Genomic DNA, 18,358 nt, shown 5'->3' on the forward strand with positions numbered 1-18,358 from the left:
GAGGTTTTGGGGAAGAAATCTGAAAAGAAGGCACTGTTGGTATCCATTTATCATCTCAGAACTAAATAGACTCACCATTTTGGACCTGCCATCGCATCCCTTTGTTCAAGAGATCCCTCCCCTTAAGCAAACTAGTCTAGGCCCACGAAGATCTCGCTCCAGTTGTAGCACGGAGGAAATTGGTATGTGGTAAGTACAGTCCTTTGTAGAGTTGTGCCCAGTAGGAATGTGGATTGGTGATAAGTCTCCAACCCTGTTTAGCTAACATGGCCTGATTAAAGGCTGAGAAGTCATGAAAACCCATACCCCCATGGAATTTTGAAAAACTCATTTTCTCCCAATTGGCCCAGGGAATTCCTCTATTCATTGGATCTCCCTTCCACCAAAAGTTCCGAATGACTCTATTAACCTTAGCACCAAAAGATTTAGGAAAGGCAGAACACGCCATAGCATATGAAGGAATTGCTTGGACTACCGCCTTTAACAAGACTTCTCTTCCAGCATGGGAAAGTAGTTTATTCTTCCAACCTTGCATTTTGGAAACCATCCTGTCCACCAAAACACCATAAGCAGTAGATTTGGATCGGCCCCACCATGATGGGAGTCCTAAATATTTGGCATTTGGCCTGGCAAGTGGAGTGCTTAGCAACTCACAGATCTGCCCTTTCAACTTCGGAGGAGCGTTGGCTGAGAAGAAAACTTCCGATTTACCGAAATTGAGGTGTTGACCCAAAGCCGAGCTATATACCTGGAGAGTCTGAGCCATTGCCATACTCTCCACAAGAGTAGCCTTGAAAAATAGAAGAACATCATCGGCGAAGAAAAGGTGGGACAACACTGGGCAAGTCCTCATCTTGATGCCTGTAATTTGGTTGTCCCAAACTTTCCCATCGATCAACTTGGACAAAGTCTCAGCCACCAAGACAAACAGATATGGAGACAACGGGTCGCCTTGTGTAAGGCCACAGGAGGGTGTAAAGGATGCCCTCTTTTCCCCATTCGCAAAGATGGAAAACTGGACTGTAGTAACACACGTCATTACCCAATAGATCCAAAGGTCATGAAAACCCATTTTCTGAAGCACAGCTTTGAGGAAGTCCCATTGAATACGATCATATGCCTTGGAGAAGTCTAGTTTTAAAGCTAAATCCGCTTGTCTCCCCCTTTTTTTTCTGCTTCAAATAGTGAAACCCTTCATGTGCCACCAGAATACTATCTTGAATTAGTCTGCCCGAAATAAAGGCCGCCTGATTTGGGGAGATAAGAGGGTGGAGAAAGCGTTTGAGTCGGTTGGCCATAAGCTTAGTGATAATCTTCATTTTGAAATTACACAGGCTGATCGGTCTATATTGTGAAAGTTTCTCCTAAGTCGCTTCCTTGGGAATTAAGACCGAATTAGTGTTGTTCCATTTAGGAAAAACAGACCCCACATTAAAGAAATCCCGAATTGCCAATGTTAAACCCACTAAACCTAACCCACTACTACCACCTACCACACACACTCACCTCCTCACCTAACCTACCACTACCACCTCCACTTCATCCCCTACCACTTCACCTACTACCTTCTTCTCTTCTATATATTTGATCATTGTATACATAACAAAAATATCAATATACACAACAATCTTGTAATCAAAAAATCAATCAATAATAATACATACAATTTATTCTCTCTCTTTCTCTATACATTATTTCTTACATGGTATCAGAGCGGGTTTAAAACCTAGTATTTTCGCTTCCCCGGCGGGCGGCAACCTCACCTTAGCCGCCCGCCGGACCTCAACCTATTCCGCTGATAAAATCAACAAAGATTTGTGCAACTGTAGTCATGTGTGAGGCTGATGGAGAAGAATTCTTCACCTCATATGACGAGACAGTCTGGAACTGGAAACACTGCAACATTCTGCTCTGGAATTCTGCAGCAGCTAGATTATAGCTTGGTTGAGTGCCAAGCTTTGGTTCTTCCACCCACTCTTGAACTTGCCCAGCAAAGTGTGAAGGTTCATGCTTGTGTTGGAGGGACTAGTGTGCGCGAAGATCAGCGCATTCTCTCCAGTGGGGTTCATGTTGTTGTTGGTACTCCTGGTCGTGTGTTTGACATGTTGCGGAGACAATCACTTCGCCCTGTTTACATCAAAATGTTTGTCTTGGATGAAGCTGATGAAATGCTGTCACGAGGTTTTTAAAAATCAGATCTATGATATTTTCCAGTTGCTGCCACCCAAAATCCAGGTTGGGGTGTTCTCAGTTGCTGCCACCCAAAATCCAGGTTGGGGTGTTCTCTGCCACAATGCCACCAGAGGCTCTTGAAATCACCAGGAAATTCATGAATAAGCCTGGAAAGAGAAAAAGCTCATGCTAGGATTTGCGAAGTGATTCGCTGCAGGAATTTTGGCTTTGGATGAAACCCTTACCATACTCCACTCATTCTCTCCAACTGTTCTAACTTTTTATTTTTATTATTATTATTATTATATCAAATAATCAATGCACTCATGTTCCCCACTAACAGTGTCCACTTTTGACCCAAACCATTTTCAATCCATCATTTCTCCTTCACCTTTTGCACCCCACTCACCGACTCTCTCTCCACTTTATCACATGGGTTTGTCCCTCTCTCTCCTCCATTTGATTTCAAAAATCACTTATTTTTATTTATTTTTTCCAAGTCACTTTTCCTCTTTTTTAAATACCCCACTTTATTTTGAAACAATCGCACTGATGTTTTTCATATAATCCATCTATAAATATTTTTTATCTATTTTCTTTCTCCCTTGTTTTCTTTCATTTTATTTTTATTTTTTCAACAAAACATTCCCAAAAAAAAAAAAAAAAAAAACATTTTACAAACTTGTCATTTCTTCATGCCGGGGATCAACCCCGATCAGCATTTTACACCATAAAAAAAAAAAAATAAAAAAAAATAAAAATAAAAAAACACAAAACAAAACAAAACACAACCAACACAAATCGGAACAGTGGGATTTTTCTTCTCGCCTATTCCGCCGGTCTTTTCTTCTTGCCACCGTCTTGGGCGGCCCTTGCCGGTGTTGCCTCCGTGTTTCCCACTCCACTGGGCATGATCAGTACTCCCTGCTCCTCCACTGCAGCATATGGCGGCCCTCCAAATCGGAACATAAAACTGGCCTTCCGCTTCAGCTCCTTGTTTTCCGCCTTTAGCACACTTATCTCTGCTCGCGCATCCTTATACATGCGTTGGAGCAGAGCCAGTTGGGCGTTTAACTGCTGCACCTCATTTGTCCTACTCTGCAGCCGGTTCGACAAATTTGTAACCGCAGTCATGGTTTCCACACATGACTTCAAGGTATACTGATTGGCCTCCACATCCGACTGCACCGCCATTTTTTGCTCCACCGACCGCATCGGAAAGTTCAACGGAGCAAAACCAGAGGTGTTTGGTTGAGGTTCACTGGCCACCACACCAGTTATCTCTCTTGTTGACTCGTTGAGGTCGGGAAAGAGAGTGAGCAGACCACGGGAAGATGAGGCCATGTTCTGGGTAGCTGAACGGGAAGAAGAGGCCATGTTTTTTGGGTTGCTGAGTGTTTCCGAGAAGGGTTAGATACAGAGTATTTACAGATTGTTTCAGAATGACAAGTTCAGAGGTTTCAGTCTGGTTTGGTTTCCACCGCCTCCGCATTGGTTTATATTGACACTGACGACGCGGCCGACACGCCGCTCTGTCGCTCACGTGCCTCGCCGCGTCTCCGGCTCACCTTTTGATGGCTCGACGCTTTCTGTCGGGCACGACTTTTGATGAAGTGGGCGCGCATTTTGAGGGCGCAACTTTTGATGGCACACCTTTTTATGGATTGGGCACGCCTTTTGATGGCACGCCTTTTGACAAATTGGGCACACCTTTTGAGGGTGCGACTTTTTAAGGGTCCGACAAGACTCTGTAAACTGTCCCGACATAGATTCCGGTTAGTTTCTACAAGGGTTCGACAAGACTCTGTAAACTGTCCCGACATAGATTCCGGTTAGTTTCTACAAGGGTCCGACAAGACTCTGTAAACTGTCCCGACATTGTTTCCGGTTAATTTCTACAAGGGTCCGACAAGACTCTGTAAATTGTCCCGACATTGATTCCGGTTAGCTCCTTCATGGGTCCGACAAGACTCTGTAAACTGTCCCGACATTGATTCCGGTCAGCTTCTACAACGGTCCGACATGACCCCATAAACTGTCCCGACATTGATTCCGGTCAGCTTCTACATCGGTCCGACATGACCCCATAAACTGTCTTCTACAACGGTCCAACATGACCCCATAAACTGTCTTTTACAACGGTCTGACACGACCACACAGTGTCTGCTACAACGGTCCGACATGACCCCGTAAACTGTCTACTACAACGGTCCGACAAGACCCCATAAACTGTCTTCTACAATGGTCCGACATGACCCCGTAAACTGTCCCGACATTGATTCCGGTCAGCTGCTACAACGGTCCGACATGACCCCATAAACTGTCTTCTACATCGGTCTGACACGACCACACAGTGTCTGCTACAACGGTCCGACATGACCCCGTAAACTGTCTACTACAACGGTCCGACATGACCCCGTAAACTGTCTTCTACATCGGTCTGACACAACCACACAGTGTCTACTACAACGGTCCGACATGACCCCGTAAACTGTGTCTTCTACAACGGTCTGACACGACCATACCGTGTCTCCTATCCTGTTTTATTTTATTTATCAGTTTATTTTTCTGTTTTGTAACTCTCTCCAAACTCAAGTTGGTTTGTGTCTAACCTCCTTGAGTTTGAGGGGGGCTGTTAAACCCACTACCTTCTTCTCTTCTATATATTTGATCATTGTAAACATAACAAAAATATCAATATACACAACAATCTTGTAATCAAAAAATCAATCAATAATAATACATACAATTTATTCTCTCTCTTTCTCTATACATTATTTCTTACAGCCAAACACACTGCAGGACCCACAATTTCCTAGTGATTGTGATAGAAGATGCCTGAATACCCATCTGGCCCTGGAGCTTTAAGAGAGCCAAGTTGAAAGGCTGTCGACTTGATCTCCTCATCGGTAATAGGTTTAATAAGCTCAACATTTATGTTAAAATGTACCAAAACCTACCACTACACCTACTCCACCTACTACTCCACCTACTACCTACCTCCTTTAATCTTCTATATATAGGACTCATTGTAAACAATAATATACATCAATCAATAATACAATTCTCTTTATACATTGAATTCCAACATGGTATCAGAGCAGGTTTAGAACCTAATATTTTCGCTTCACCGGCGGGCGGCAACCTCACCTTAGCCGTCCGCCGGACCTCAACCAATTCCGCTAAAGTTTTCTACACAAACCTTGACTCCGCTGCCACTAAACCCACTTCAACATTCACCTTCAAGATCAGAGCCTTCTCGAAGTGTATTGCCTCAACCACCGAGCTCCACCCAGAGTGACTCAACAAACCCACCCACTGAGTCGTGACTCAGTATCTTGCGTTGAGGCACCCAGCTCGTCCACACCACCCCGCGTCCCTTCATTCTGTCCTCAAACCCATCTGGCAACTTAACAACATCCGTTTCACCCAAACCACGTCGCGTCCTCAGAGCCCAAACTGGTTCTGCGATCTCGGTTTAAGCAATCTCTCTCTCTCTCTCTGCACCTGGTCTCTCTCTCTCTGGCACGAACTGGTTGTGGATTTGACTGTGTAGAGGAAGGGCGTCAAGCTCAGTCTGACTCATGGCTGGAACATCGGTCTCTCCGATACCGATTCTGAAGGATGAACTGGACATAATCATACCCACGCTTCGTAACCTAGATTTCCTGGAGATGTGGCGGCCATTTTTTCAACACTACCATCTCATAATCGTCCCAGACGGTGATTCGAGCAAGCTCCTCAAGGTCCCCGAAGGATTCGACTACGAGCTCGTGCCTTCTCCTCATCTTGATTATTTTTTTATTGATTTCCTCCTTCAACCACAGAGAGCACCCATCCTGAGAGAGCACATGCCTCTGTGTGTTGTTTTTTCTCTCTCCTACACTGGTCCAGTCCTCTGATGCTTCCCTTACCTTTCTTTTCTTTTACTCTCTCTCTCTGTCTATGTTTATTATATTCTCACCCATACCTCTCTTTTTTTTTATTTTTCTTCTGCAGCCACTTCCCCTTTTGCACCCACGTTTCCCTTACTTTACAACCAAACCTCTTTCTTTTGTCAGACTCCACATCCCCCACAATGTGCTGTTGCCCAAACCCATCATTCCTTCCACTAGAGTCTATAGAATATATATATATATATCTATATTTTTTTTTATCACCACCACACCACAACACAAACCAACTTCTGATTCCACAAAAAAAAAAAAAAAAAAAAAAGAAAAAAAAAAAAGAAAAAAAAAGAAGACGAAAGAAGAAGCGGAAGAACTGCACACCAAACTTATTTTATTCATGTCGGGGTTCACCCCGATCACCATTTTACACCACCAAAAAAAAAAAAAAAAAAAAAAAAAAACAAACAAACAAACAAACCAAAACCAACAGCTTTGTTTTCTTTTCTGCAGCCGGCCACCCACCGACCTCACTTCTTCGCCTATTCTGCCGCCGGTCTCTTCTTCTTGCCTCCGTCCTGAGCGGCCCTTGCCAGTGCTGCCTCCGTGTTTCCCACTCCACTGGGCACGATCACTACTCCCTGCTCCTCCACTGCAGCATATGGCGGACCTCCAAATCGGAACATAACGGTGGCCTTCCGCTTCAGCTCCTTGTTTTCCGCCTTTAGCACACTTATCTCTGCTCGCGCATCCTTATACATGCGCTGGAGCAGAGCCAGCTGGGCGTTTAACTGCTGCACCTCATTTGTCCTACTCTGCAGCCGGTGCGACAGGTTTGTGACCGCCGTCATGGTCTCCACACATGACTTCAAAGTATACTGATTGGCCTCAATATCAGTTTGCACCGCCATTTTTTGCTCCACAGACCGCATCGGAAAGTTCAACGGAGCAAAATCAGAGGTGTTTGGTTGAGGTTCACGGGCCACCGCACCAGTTATCTCTCTTGTTGACTCGTTGAGGTCTGGAAAGAGAGTGAGCAGACTACGGGACGAAGAGGCCATTTTCTGGGCAACCGAGTATTACAGAGTGTTTCAAGATATGCAGCTCTTAGAGACAATCTCTCAGAAAACGAATATCTCTCTCAGAAAATGAAGAGTTTTTTCAGAAGTTTTTTCACAAAGTTTTTTTGTCTTCGCTTCTGTCTCAAGCACAGCCTCCGCCTCAGTTTATAAAGACCCTGACGAAGAGGCAGACACGCGCATTATGCGCCGTTCGGCGCTCGACGACGACATGGGCGCGCCTTTTGATGGCCCGTCTTTTGATGGCACGCCTTTTGATGGCACGTCTTTTTATGGATTGGGCACGCCTTTTGATGGCACGCCTTTTTGAAAGATTGGGCACACCTTTTGAGGGTGCGACTTTTTAGGGGTCTGACAAGACTCTGTAAACTGTCCCGACATTGATTCCGGTTAGCTCCTTCATGGGTCCGACAAGACTCTGTAAACTGTCCCAACATTAATTCCGGTTAGCTCCTTCATGGGTTCGACAAGACTCTGTAAACTGTCCCGACATTGATTCCGGTTAGCTCCTTTATGGGTCCGACAAGACTCTGTATACTGTCCCGACATTGATTCCGGTTAGTTTCTACAAGGGTCCAGCAAGACTCCGTAAACTGTCACCACAACTGTCACAACATTGTCTGCTACAACGGTCCGACATGACCCAATAAACTGTCTTCTACATCGGTCCGACACGAGCCAGTGTCTTCTACATCGGTCTGCCATAACCATACAGTCTTCTGCAACGGTCTGACACGACCATACAGTGTCTCCTATCCATTTTTTATTTTTTCAGATTATTTTCTTGGTTTGTTACTCTCTCCAAACTCAAGTTGGTTAGTTCCTATCCCCCTTGAGTTTGCGGGGGGCTGTTAAAATGTACCAAAACCTACCACTACACCTACTCCACCCACTTCACCTACTCCACCTACTACTCCACCTACTACTCCACCTACTACCTACCTCCTTTAATCTTCTATATATAGGACTCATTGTAAACAATAATATACATCAATCAATAATACAATTCTCTTTATACATTGAATTCCAACAATTTACCTCCACGGAAACTTCGCTTGTAACCATCGAAAGGGCCTCTGTAAAGTCCCTGTCATCCGTTACTTGAAAAAGATTTTGAAAATAAGAGAGTAGGTGCTAATTGATTGCTCCATCCGACTCTAACCACTCCCCTTCCTCAGATAGCAATTTCACCAATTGATTTCTCTGCCTCCTCTAAACCACTGTTGCATGGAAAAATGAGGAGTTTTTGTCCCCGTAGTTAAGCCAATTAACCCTAGATCTCTGGTGTTGGTACATTTCCTCTTGGTTCAACACAGTTTCCAAATCCCTCTGTAATTCGCGAATTGTAGCCATTCTTGCATTAGAGTAAGGGCAAGCTTGAAGCTGTTGAATTTCGGATTTGAGAGAGTTTATTCTGATCTGGTTATCCCCAAATTTGGCCTTTCCCCAAGTGACTAATCTACGGTTGTAAGACGTGAGTTTTGTATAGAGACGGAATATCGGTGACCCATGATTGTTTTTTGCCCAGCAAAAGCTAATAACCTTAGCACATTCAAAATGAGAGGTCAACATAGACTCAAACTTGAAAAGTCGAGGAATTCTCTTCGGAGGGAGCGAGCAATGTAATAGCAAGGGACAGTGGTTGGACCCGATGAGAGCTTCGTGATGGACTTGAGCATAAAGAAACAAGTGTCGCCAGTCCACGGTGGCCAAAGCTTTATCCAGCCGTTCACAAACATTCGCCTCTCCTCCCTGATTGTTTGTCCATGTGTAGGGAGCCCCTTTAAACTCTAGATCCATTAATTCACAATCCGTCATAAACTCTTGGAAAAAATGCATCCTGGCTCTGTTGCCCTCTCTGACCCCTTGTTTTTCCCAAGACCAGCCAATCTCGTTGAAATCACCTAAACAAAGCCAAGGATAGCCATTCAAGACTGCCATCTCGTGAAGGGCATTTCAAAATCGTTTCCTTTCAGCCCAACGAGGAGGAGCATACACAAAGGTAGTTAACCAAGCTGTGCTAACATCATTGGAGGCAATGATACACCTAAAGACATTCTGAGATTTCATTCACACTTGGAGATCCACCTCGTCTTTCTACCACAAAGCGAGTCCTCTAGCAATACCCATCGGATCTACATAGCAATGGTTGGTAAAATGGAGTCTTCTCCTAATCCTTTCCAAATAAGATTGTTTATTCTTGCTTTCCATGAGAAACATTATTGCAGGGCGATGTGTCTGGCACAACCCTCGGAGGATCTGGACTGTTAGGGGTCACCCAAGCCCCTAACAGTTCCAGCTGATAATCAGCATATGTCTTGTGGCTTTTTAGGGGCAGCCACCAAAGCTCATGGGTTGACAACAGAATCATTTTCAGTTTCGGGGTACGAATTGGGGACTTGGGAGTTACAATCCTCAATCTCAATAACAGAAGGAGTGAAAGTTACCTGGCTCGGTATCGGTGTCTCAAGATCTGGCTCAGCAGTCTGAATTACCACATCCACCAAAGATAAATCCCTTAAAGGAGTAAGGCATTTGCCTCAAGGTCTTCCCTGTTTGCCTTTCTTCTTATCTGCTGGAGTGGAACTATGGCCAACTGAGTTGATCATTGGTATGAAAACCTGCTAGTTCGAGGCTTCCAGTGGTAGTGGAGGTAGAGCCCCTCTTACCCTCTAACGTTTTTTCTAATTAGAGTCTAGGTCTTCAGAAGCAAAGTCTTTCCTCTTAAGAGTCAAGTGTTGGAGGGCTTGAGAAAAGCAGCCTTCAAGTGCAAGGCCTGAGGTAAAGGGAGATTTGTCTGGAAAAGCCTCATTTAAACCGTGCTGTGGAGGCCCCCAAATTTGGGCTGGGTCAATATTGCCTATGGTCCCAATGTGGTTTGGGCTATCCGGAGGTTCTGTCACAAAATAGATGGGCCTAGTGGGGGCCCCAGATGACGGCTCATGAGGTGGATCAAGTCTAAAGCTGGGCCTTAGTCTAGGTGGAGGCCCACTATCCGCCTTATGTTTTGGAGAGGGTAATGGGCTTACCTGGCTCAACAGTTGTATGGGAGTAATCGTAATGCCAACGGCAGCATTAGAAGGAGCTTGTCAAAGTCCCCCACGTGGCGGTGTTGGGAGGTTGGAGCTCTGTCCTCCGCATGGCTCTGCCAAAGAAGTGGGATTTAGAGGCTGTGAAGGAGTGCTGCACGTATCTGTACGTGGCGACAGCCCTGGTTTTGGCCGTACTGTTGAAGCACACTCTGGTGGTTTGTTCCGGCCAGTTAAGATAGGTGCCAAACTATCTTCTAATTCATCCACTGCCCGGTGATAATATGCATTAGGAAGGCCAGTATTTCCAGCAGTAGTAGTTCGGAGCTCTGGACCATAGTGGGATGATGCACGTTCCTCTGTAGAGACAAACTTGCAAGAATTATGCTCATGTCCCAACCTTCCACAATCATAGCAAAAATTAGAGAGTTTCTCATATTTGAAAGGTGTGTTTGATTGCCTAAGGTTGTTTGAGTTTTTGCACATGAAGATTGCTCTTTTTTTTCTTTTCTTTTTTCCGGGAGGGGGGAATGTTAGTTTATCTCTTTTAAGCTTCAATGAAGATGGAAAGTAAAAGAAATATTTGGTGCAAGCATCAAGATGCACTTGCATATTTGTAGCTTTGTTCATATTTCTAGACATAAATAAATATATTAAAAATCATTATACCTATAAATACTATTGCTAATGCATCGAATTTGATGAGGTGAATATCGTTTTTATCTCTTTAGAATTCAGTTCTTTAATTTAGTGTGATTAATATAATGAACATTATGTGTATACTAATCTATACATATGCACGAATATTATGTGTATCCTCGATACAGATACAAACATTATCAACTTCAAATTCATGATTCAAACATAGCCTTACCGTTTTTTGTTTTTCTTTTTCTCATGCTTTTATGGAGGTGCATAATGATTTTTGAGAGTACATTGCTTTTTGAAATAGTATAATCTTATCCTTGTTTGGAATATAAAAAAGCAGCATGAACTATCTTCATCATCATTGTTGTTAGATGTACAATAATTGAGAAAAAACCCTATCGGTAGCATGGGTGTGACTTAAGTATAGTGTTGGTCACTTAATTGACTTGAAGGCTAATTTTCATGGTTAAACCTTTTCAGGACCAAGGTGGTCTCCATTGATTCTATTTTCCTTACGATTAATCATGGGTGTTACTTCTACGGAATAATATGGGACAAGGTTGGGAAATTGGTAGAGGTGGTTGTGATAAGAGAAAAAGGCGATGCCCCTTTGAATCTAACCATGGTTGTTGTTGATACTAGTCCCGATAAATTTAACAGGTAACTATATCTTGTATGCATTTTCATTAATGTCTACATATATTTCTATCAATCTTTAAAATGGGTGTGAATTCATGTGGTTTTTATGATATTTTGTCAAAACAAAATTGGATTTATTTTTGAGTAGTGTTATTAGCACTCGAAGAATTAATTTGGACCCCCTATTTTTTTGGATCCCTATTTCTAATTTTTGAAATGCTAAAAATTTCTTTGGACCCCCCAAATAATGTCAAAATTATCCTTAAACATTCTACGCAATTGAATGTGCACCCCCACACTCCCAAAAAAAACTTCTATTCCAAAAAAGACCTAACAAAACCTCATCCTTTTCAAACCCACGAACAAGAAGTGTAACTCTGTGACTCTGATATGCTCTCTCTCTCTCTCTCTCTCTCTCTCTCTCTCTCTTATCCGATTATGGCCAGAAAGATAGATTTCTGACATGTTTATCTGCCTTTTCCTCTCTGTCTCATGTCTACTGTTGTTATTTTGTGGTTGGTACTTAGGAAATTTTAAGAATTTTAACCATTCAAATTGTTGACAAATTTTCATGTTCGGACTTGTATTCCTGAACAAATAAGCTATGTTCGGGAATGTGTTCTCGAACAAATTAGTAATGTTCGGGCCTGTATTCCTGAATTTGGAAAAATGAAAACTTCTAGGAGGTCCAAATAATAAATGTTTGGTTAGCAGTTCTCGAACAAATAAACAAAATTCGGGCCTATGTTCTCGAATTTTGATCATATGTTCGGGAGTTCAGTCTCGAAAAAGTGACGAACATATTTTAATATTTCTATCATTTTTTTTCAAGAAACTTATCCTTACAAGGTCAATCTCCTCTGAGCTAATAACATCAAAGTTATGAATCTCCTCTAAGCTTTTATTATTGTACTCCTTTCGTTTTATGGAATTGTGATTGTCAGAAAAACTTTCACTCATTGTCATTGTCAGAGAAGTTTAGGTAATCAAATGGTTGCCACCGTTACCGTCAAAATATTGCCGCCAAAGGTTTTTCAAGATTTTGAGGGTGGGTAGATTTTGAAGGTGGGATTTGGGAAAGATGGATGGGTGGTGATGGAGGTAGGTTCTCTCACAAATCTTAATTTGTGTATAGATTTAATTGTGAGTGGGGTGTCTCAAAATTAATAATGTCTTTTGTAATAATTTTATTTGAGATTATTATTGTAATAAATAAAAAATAAAAAATAAAAAATAAAAACTAAAAATTGAGATGTCCAAAATAATTAATGGAGTGCTAATAGTAGCACTCTTATTTTCTCAGCGACTATGAGATTAGTGGGATTTATTTTTTCAGTAGTCTAGAATTTTTTCCGAGGATTCATTTCTTTGCCATGAGGTGGATGTATTAGTTACGATAACAATTTTATTGTGCTTTATTCTGATTTTGTACTGTGTACCTTTTCTTTTCAGGTGGCTGCTCCCGGATAAATCAATGTCATCTGTTTAAAAGAATTCGATTTCGATAATATGTATGAACACAAGTCTAGGGAATTATTGAATGTGATGTTTACTTTGTGCATGTTAAAAAAAAAAAAAAAAAAATTGTTCAATTGTAAATAGTTTATATTTTTCACCCTTATTTGTTTTGTATATAAGAAAATTTACCTATAAATCTCATCTTGAGAAATAATGATTCATTTAGTCTCAAATTTTTTTTTATAAACGAATTAGTCCCATTGATTTTAGAAAGATAGATTTAATATATTATTTAAAAATTAGATTTACAGTTATATCTTTATTTGTATTATGTTTATTTCTCTTTTTTGTTTGTGTTAGAAAGTGTGCACAATTTATGGAAATCAAACTTGGGTTGAATTTCGTCCAAACAAAAAAAAAAATTGGGTTGAATTTTTATATGAGAATTTTTTTTGTTTGGAAAACATTTTAAAATGAGTATAAAAAAGACTTGAAATATGAAATTTTTTAAATATTTTAAAATGATGTGGGATTCTTTAAATATTTTAAAAGGAATACAAAAACTTCTTAATAAGTTTTGAGTAAATGTACAATTTCAAATTGTAGCACTTCAATAGAACACTTTCAAAAAAAAAAATCTTTAGTGTGTTTTTTTTAAACGTAACATTCTAATATAATATTCTTAAAAAACTCAATAGTGCAACACTCTAATGTAACACACACAAATTTCTTAATATATTTTTCTTAAATGTACACTCCAATGTAACATTTAGGTTAGGTTTTTGTAATTGAAAATTTCGTTTGATAAAATTCTTTTCAGTTGTAATTTTATCTGTGAGAGTTGAATTACGAATTGAGTGGATTATATCAAAGGGTTTGTTTAACTTGTTTTATTCACAAAAAAGAGAGTTGTTCTTCGTTAGATTCTGTGAAATTTGGATTTGAAATTTTGGTGAATTCTGGAGTGGTTTATCGTCATGGATTTGACATCGGCGTCACGGATTCAACATTGAACAAGACAATTTCGAGGTGAAGACGGTAATGGAAAAGGCACATTGGGGTCGGTTTAATTTAGGCATGGATTCGCTAGATAATTGAGAGTATACTTGTATAATTCTTTTTTTGTTTTCTTAGTGAATTGTTTTGTGACTTTGACCCGTGGTTTTTTTTATCACAATTGGAGGCGCTCCAGTTGTGAGTGTCAATTTATCTTTGATTGTTTGATTAGTATTGTTATTTACTACTTAAAATTAATATATAATCACAAATCAATATCTCGGAAATTTTGAGATTTTTCAATTTCAAAAAAAGGATGTGGGATTCAAATTATTTTAAAAGGAGTACAAAAATTCTTTAGTAAGTTTTGAATAAATGTATAATTTTAAATTATGAGTGTTACGTTTGGAAAAAAAAAAAACACTATGGAATTTTTTAATGTTTTTGTGTGTGTTATATTAGAGTGCTACATTTAGAATTATATTAATTGAAGTGTTACATTTGAGAAAAATACATTACGGAGTTTTTTTTATTTTTTATTTTTATGTTACGTTGGAGTGTTACGTTTGGGAAAAGTACATTAAGGAGTTTTTTTTAGTATTACGTTTTTAAGTTTGGAAAAATCTAAAATTTCTATAGTGCGGATTACCCAAATGTATAATTTTACATTTGGAGAAATTTATTTTTATCCCTAAAAAATTAAACTCAAACATGTAAGTAATTACTTTTTTGTGTAATTTTACTTTAAAGAGACCTTTGGGTTCATAAAAAAAAAAAAAGGAAGGATCAAACAATTTAAAAAAATCACATTTTAAAATTTATTGATACTTCACCATTGTATATATTGGAACCATTTTCCAGTTAATTAACTACATATTTAATTACCTTAATCCTGTGATGATATCTACCCTTGTAAGTGTTATTGGCTTTTATACATATAAATTTTTGTGACAAACCAATTCAACTGAGGTATGGGAGTTTTTTTTTTTTTTTTTTTTTTTTTTTTTTTTTTTATTTTCTAGTGTTGGGTACAATAAAATTTAAAAGTCTGAAAAAAAATATTTTCTTTTAACGGAAAACAAGTATTTCAGTCAGAAAATGTTTCAATTTTTTTTTTTTTTGAAAGTTTAAAAAAAGTTTTATTTTCAAAAGTGAAAAATATTTTCTAGACTAAAGTTTTATCATTCGCATCACATTATTTCCACCACTACCATCATTGTTGTTGCCACCACCACCATGGCCACCTTCATCACGTTGACACCACCACTATACTGTCAGTCTGCTGCCACAACCAGCACCAAGAGTTGTTTGGGCGTTTTTTTTTCTTTCTTTAAATGTATTTTTTTATATTTGGTACAATGAAAAACGAAAATTGTGATATCTCAAGTTCTTTTTAAAACAAATTAAGTATTTCAATCTTGAATTTCCACTTCTTTTGGTATCGTTGCTACTTGGGAACCTTACAAGTCTCATGTTGTTGCCCGTTCTTCTTTAGAGTTACTCGTGTACATCCTAGTGTGTTTTGGGGTGTTGTTTTGCATTTGTGAGTGTTAAAGTGAGTCCGAGATTAATAGGAGTGCATTAAGGTAGCTAATGTCTATTTTGAGTTGGGATCGCTCGAGCGGTACTTTCGTCGCTCGAGTGGTAATGTCGACCTTCCAGTATTTTGTTTTGCAGTTTGAACTTCTAGGAATGTATATTCTTCACTCGAACAAAGGTTTAATCGCTCGAGCTGTATTTTGCAAGGAGGAAAGAAATTTTGGGAGTTGGCTTTTTTTGTTTAAGCGTAGGATTGTTTGCTCGAGTGGTCTTAGAATTTGAATTGATCGTTCAAATGCAAGATTGTTTGCTCAAGTAGTATATTCGCAGTCCACTTCAAAAAATGTGTCCAATCACTTAAAAGTTGAGCATTTACACACTTTTATTTCACTTTTCACTTCACACACACACACACACACACACACACACTCTCTCTCTCTCTCTCTACACATTAACTCTCACTTTCTTTTCTCTCATCTTTTTCTAGAAACCCACCTTATTTACTTCCTTGATCTCTCCATATTCTTTGAGATTTTGACCCTAGTGCCTTCTTTAATTTTGGAGAGCTCATACAATGGAGATCAAATTTTGACGTTGTTGATTTCAAAACTTTGTCATCTTTTTTTCTCAAATCTTGAAGTAGGGAGTTTCTTTGAGTTATATATATGTTTTGGGCATGTCTAGCTTATTTTTGTTATGATTTTTAATGAAGGGTTTGAGGTTTGGAACGATGAGTTTTGGAAAGTGTTTCAAAAATAATTTTTATGTATCTTGGTTCAAATTAAATTATTTTATGAATTTATGAACCTCTTGAAAGTATATGGAAAGGTAATGTCTTGAAAACGGAAAAAGACTCTCTTTTGGTTAAACCCTAGCTTTTTGGGAAGAAATGGGGGAATATAGATTTTTGTGAAGCAATAATGAAATTGTGGAGATTTCTTTAAGAAAATGATGAGATTATCACATGTGGTTGTGTTGTTTGAAATATCCATGAGATGAATGAATGTTGTTATTTGAAAATCTTGGATAGCATGAATATATATATGCTTGGACTATGAAATGAAAATAAGTTTTGATTGTGAATATGAGATGGGTATCATATATCACATGTATATGGATTTTGATGCGATTTGGGGTAATGTTAAGAATCGTAGAATGTTACGATAAAATCTTATAATTACACTTCATTTCATTCATTTTGCACAAGTTTTGAATATTGTTTATTCTGGCAATGCCTTTGGAATTTGTAACGCCCCAAAATAATAACAACAACTCATAACATGATATTTTGTAAAAAGTATAACTTACGATATATTTAACATTTCATTGGTATTCCTTAATCGTACAAAAGATGACATATGCATGTATACATTCATAAATCCTAGATCATGAATCTATAGCATATGTCATTTGTAAATGAATCGAAACAAAAGGGCGTACAGATAAGTTTATGCCCTAATGGCTACATCTTTCCAAGTCAATACTTAGGTACAATAAAAGTGAATTAAACTCAATACAAATAAAGTCCAAGGTTTGTACAGCAATAATTACACAAAAGAAACAAAAACAAAAATGAAGCTCTTGACTCCAAGTCCTCCCAAGTTATGTCCTTGGTGGAGGCATGTCATCAGCACCTGAAAGTTGTTTTCCACGTAGGGTGAGTTAAAACCCAATAGAGATACTTTAACACAATGTATAAAACTTAACAAAGTCATAAGGTATATGCATGCCATTTGCCAAACATTATACATTTCCATCTCCAAACAATGCAATGCCAATATTATATATCAATTCATGAAAAATATATTTTTTTATTAGAAAACAAGGCAATGGATACAAAACACTAGGAATCTCCAGGTATGTATTTTCCAGTAGGCTATACAAACACTACCAAAGCCATTTTATTGGTACTAATTGGAAGTATCGGCACCTAACTGCACAGGTTTCTGAACTTTCACCAAGGACCCATAGGTTAACATAATAAACCACAACTACACCCCCTAACTAGATTCACCAAGGTATACACTCATTTTTCTCAAAACAATACATTTTCAATGTTTAAGTATGAAACAATGCTCAATGCAAGATGTATGAGTAATTAATTTGAATCTAATCCTCATATAATTTCTACAATAATCATAACTATCCTCCACCGATAACCCAAAATAGAAATTTCTACTCAATAGATAATTTTTCAACAACAGATACAATCTCATAATTTTCAAAATAGGAGCGATAATACATATCCAACTCCACTCTCATCATCAATAGATACATTCTTCTTATCTTTTCAAATCCAACATCTTTTCCTTTTCTTTCATAAATCAAACATCAATGATTTTCAAACAAAACCTCATTTACTTTCAAAATCACATTTAAGGAAGGATATTCTAACATTTCAACACAACCCAACATTGTATACACTCCCACAACCTTTCTTAAGAATTTATTTGAAAAACCACTCTTTTATATTTTTAAATCAAACCCTAGGTTTAACTCAGAATTTCCAAATCACTAAACCTTTTCAAAGAGTAAATAACTAAGCTAAGAATCATACCAAAGGTTGAAGAAATCCATACCTTAAGAGTAGAAGAGAAAGAAAGTAAGGGTAGAAGTTTGACTAGGCTAAAAATGAGATCCTCTCCGATTAAAATGAAGCTTTTGACGAGCTCTACGTTTGTCTCCAAGGAACTATGGTGGAAAAATCAATGGATTAGGGAGTATTTGGGGTTTAAAGGCAAGAACTAGAGATAGAGGGTCGAGAAATTAGGGTTTGGAGTGCTTTAGAGAGAGAGGAAGAGATAGTTGAAAAAGTGATAAAAATTCCCTTTTCCTGAACTAATATACGCACAGACTGCTCGAGCGACCAAACCACTGCTCAATCGTTAGACACAATAAGTGACACTGC

At 38.9% G+C, this 18,358-nt stretch overlaps 1 protein-coding gene and 1 long non-coding RNA gene across 2 annotated transcripts in view; both read left to right on the forward strand.

Annotated features, from left to right (window-relative positions):
- Positions 1-18,358, forward strand: part of LOC114268854 (uncharacterized) — a 224,054-nt gene that overhangs the window by 15,846 nt on the left and 189,850 nt on the right. The gene's annotated exons all lie outside the window — the stretch shown is intronic.
- Positions 11,339-13,162, forward strand: LOC145790840 (uncharacterized). Its single transcript, XR_014330099.1, has 3 exons — positions 11,339-11,478; positions 12,430-12,558; positions 12,910-13,162. It is a non-coding gene; the product is annotated as an uncharacterized LOC145790840 (long non-coding RNA).

This window comes from Camellia sinensis, chromosome 5 (genome assembly GCF_055761805.1).
Source record: "Camellia sinensis isolate YWXY chromosome 5, ASM5576180v1, whole genome shotgun sequence".
In the NCBI taxonomy this organism is placed as follows: domain Eukaryota; kingdom Viridiplantae; phylum Streptophyta; class Magnoliopsida; order Ericales; family Theaceae; genus Camellia; species Camellia sinensis.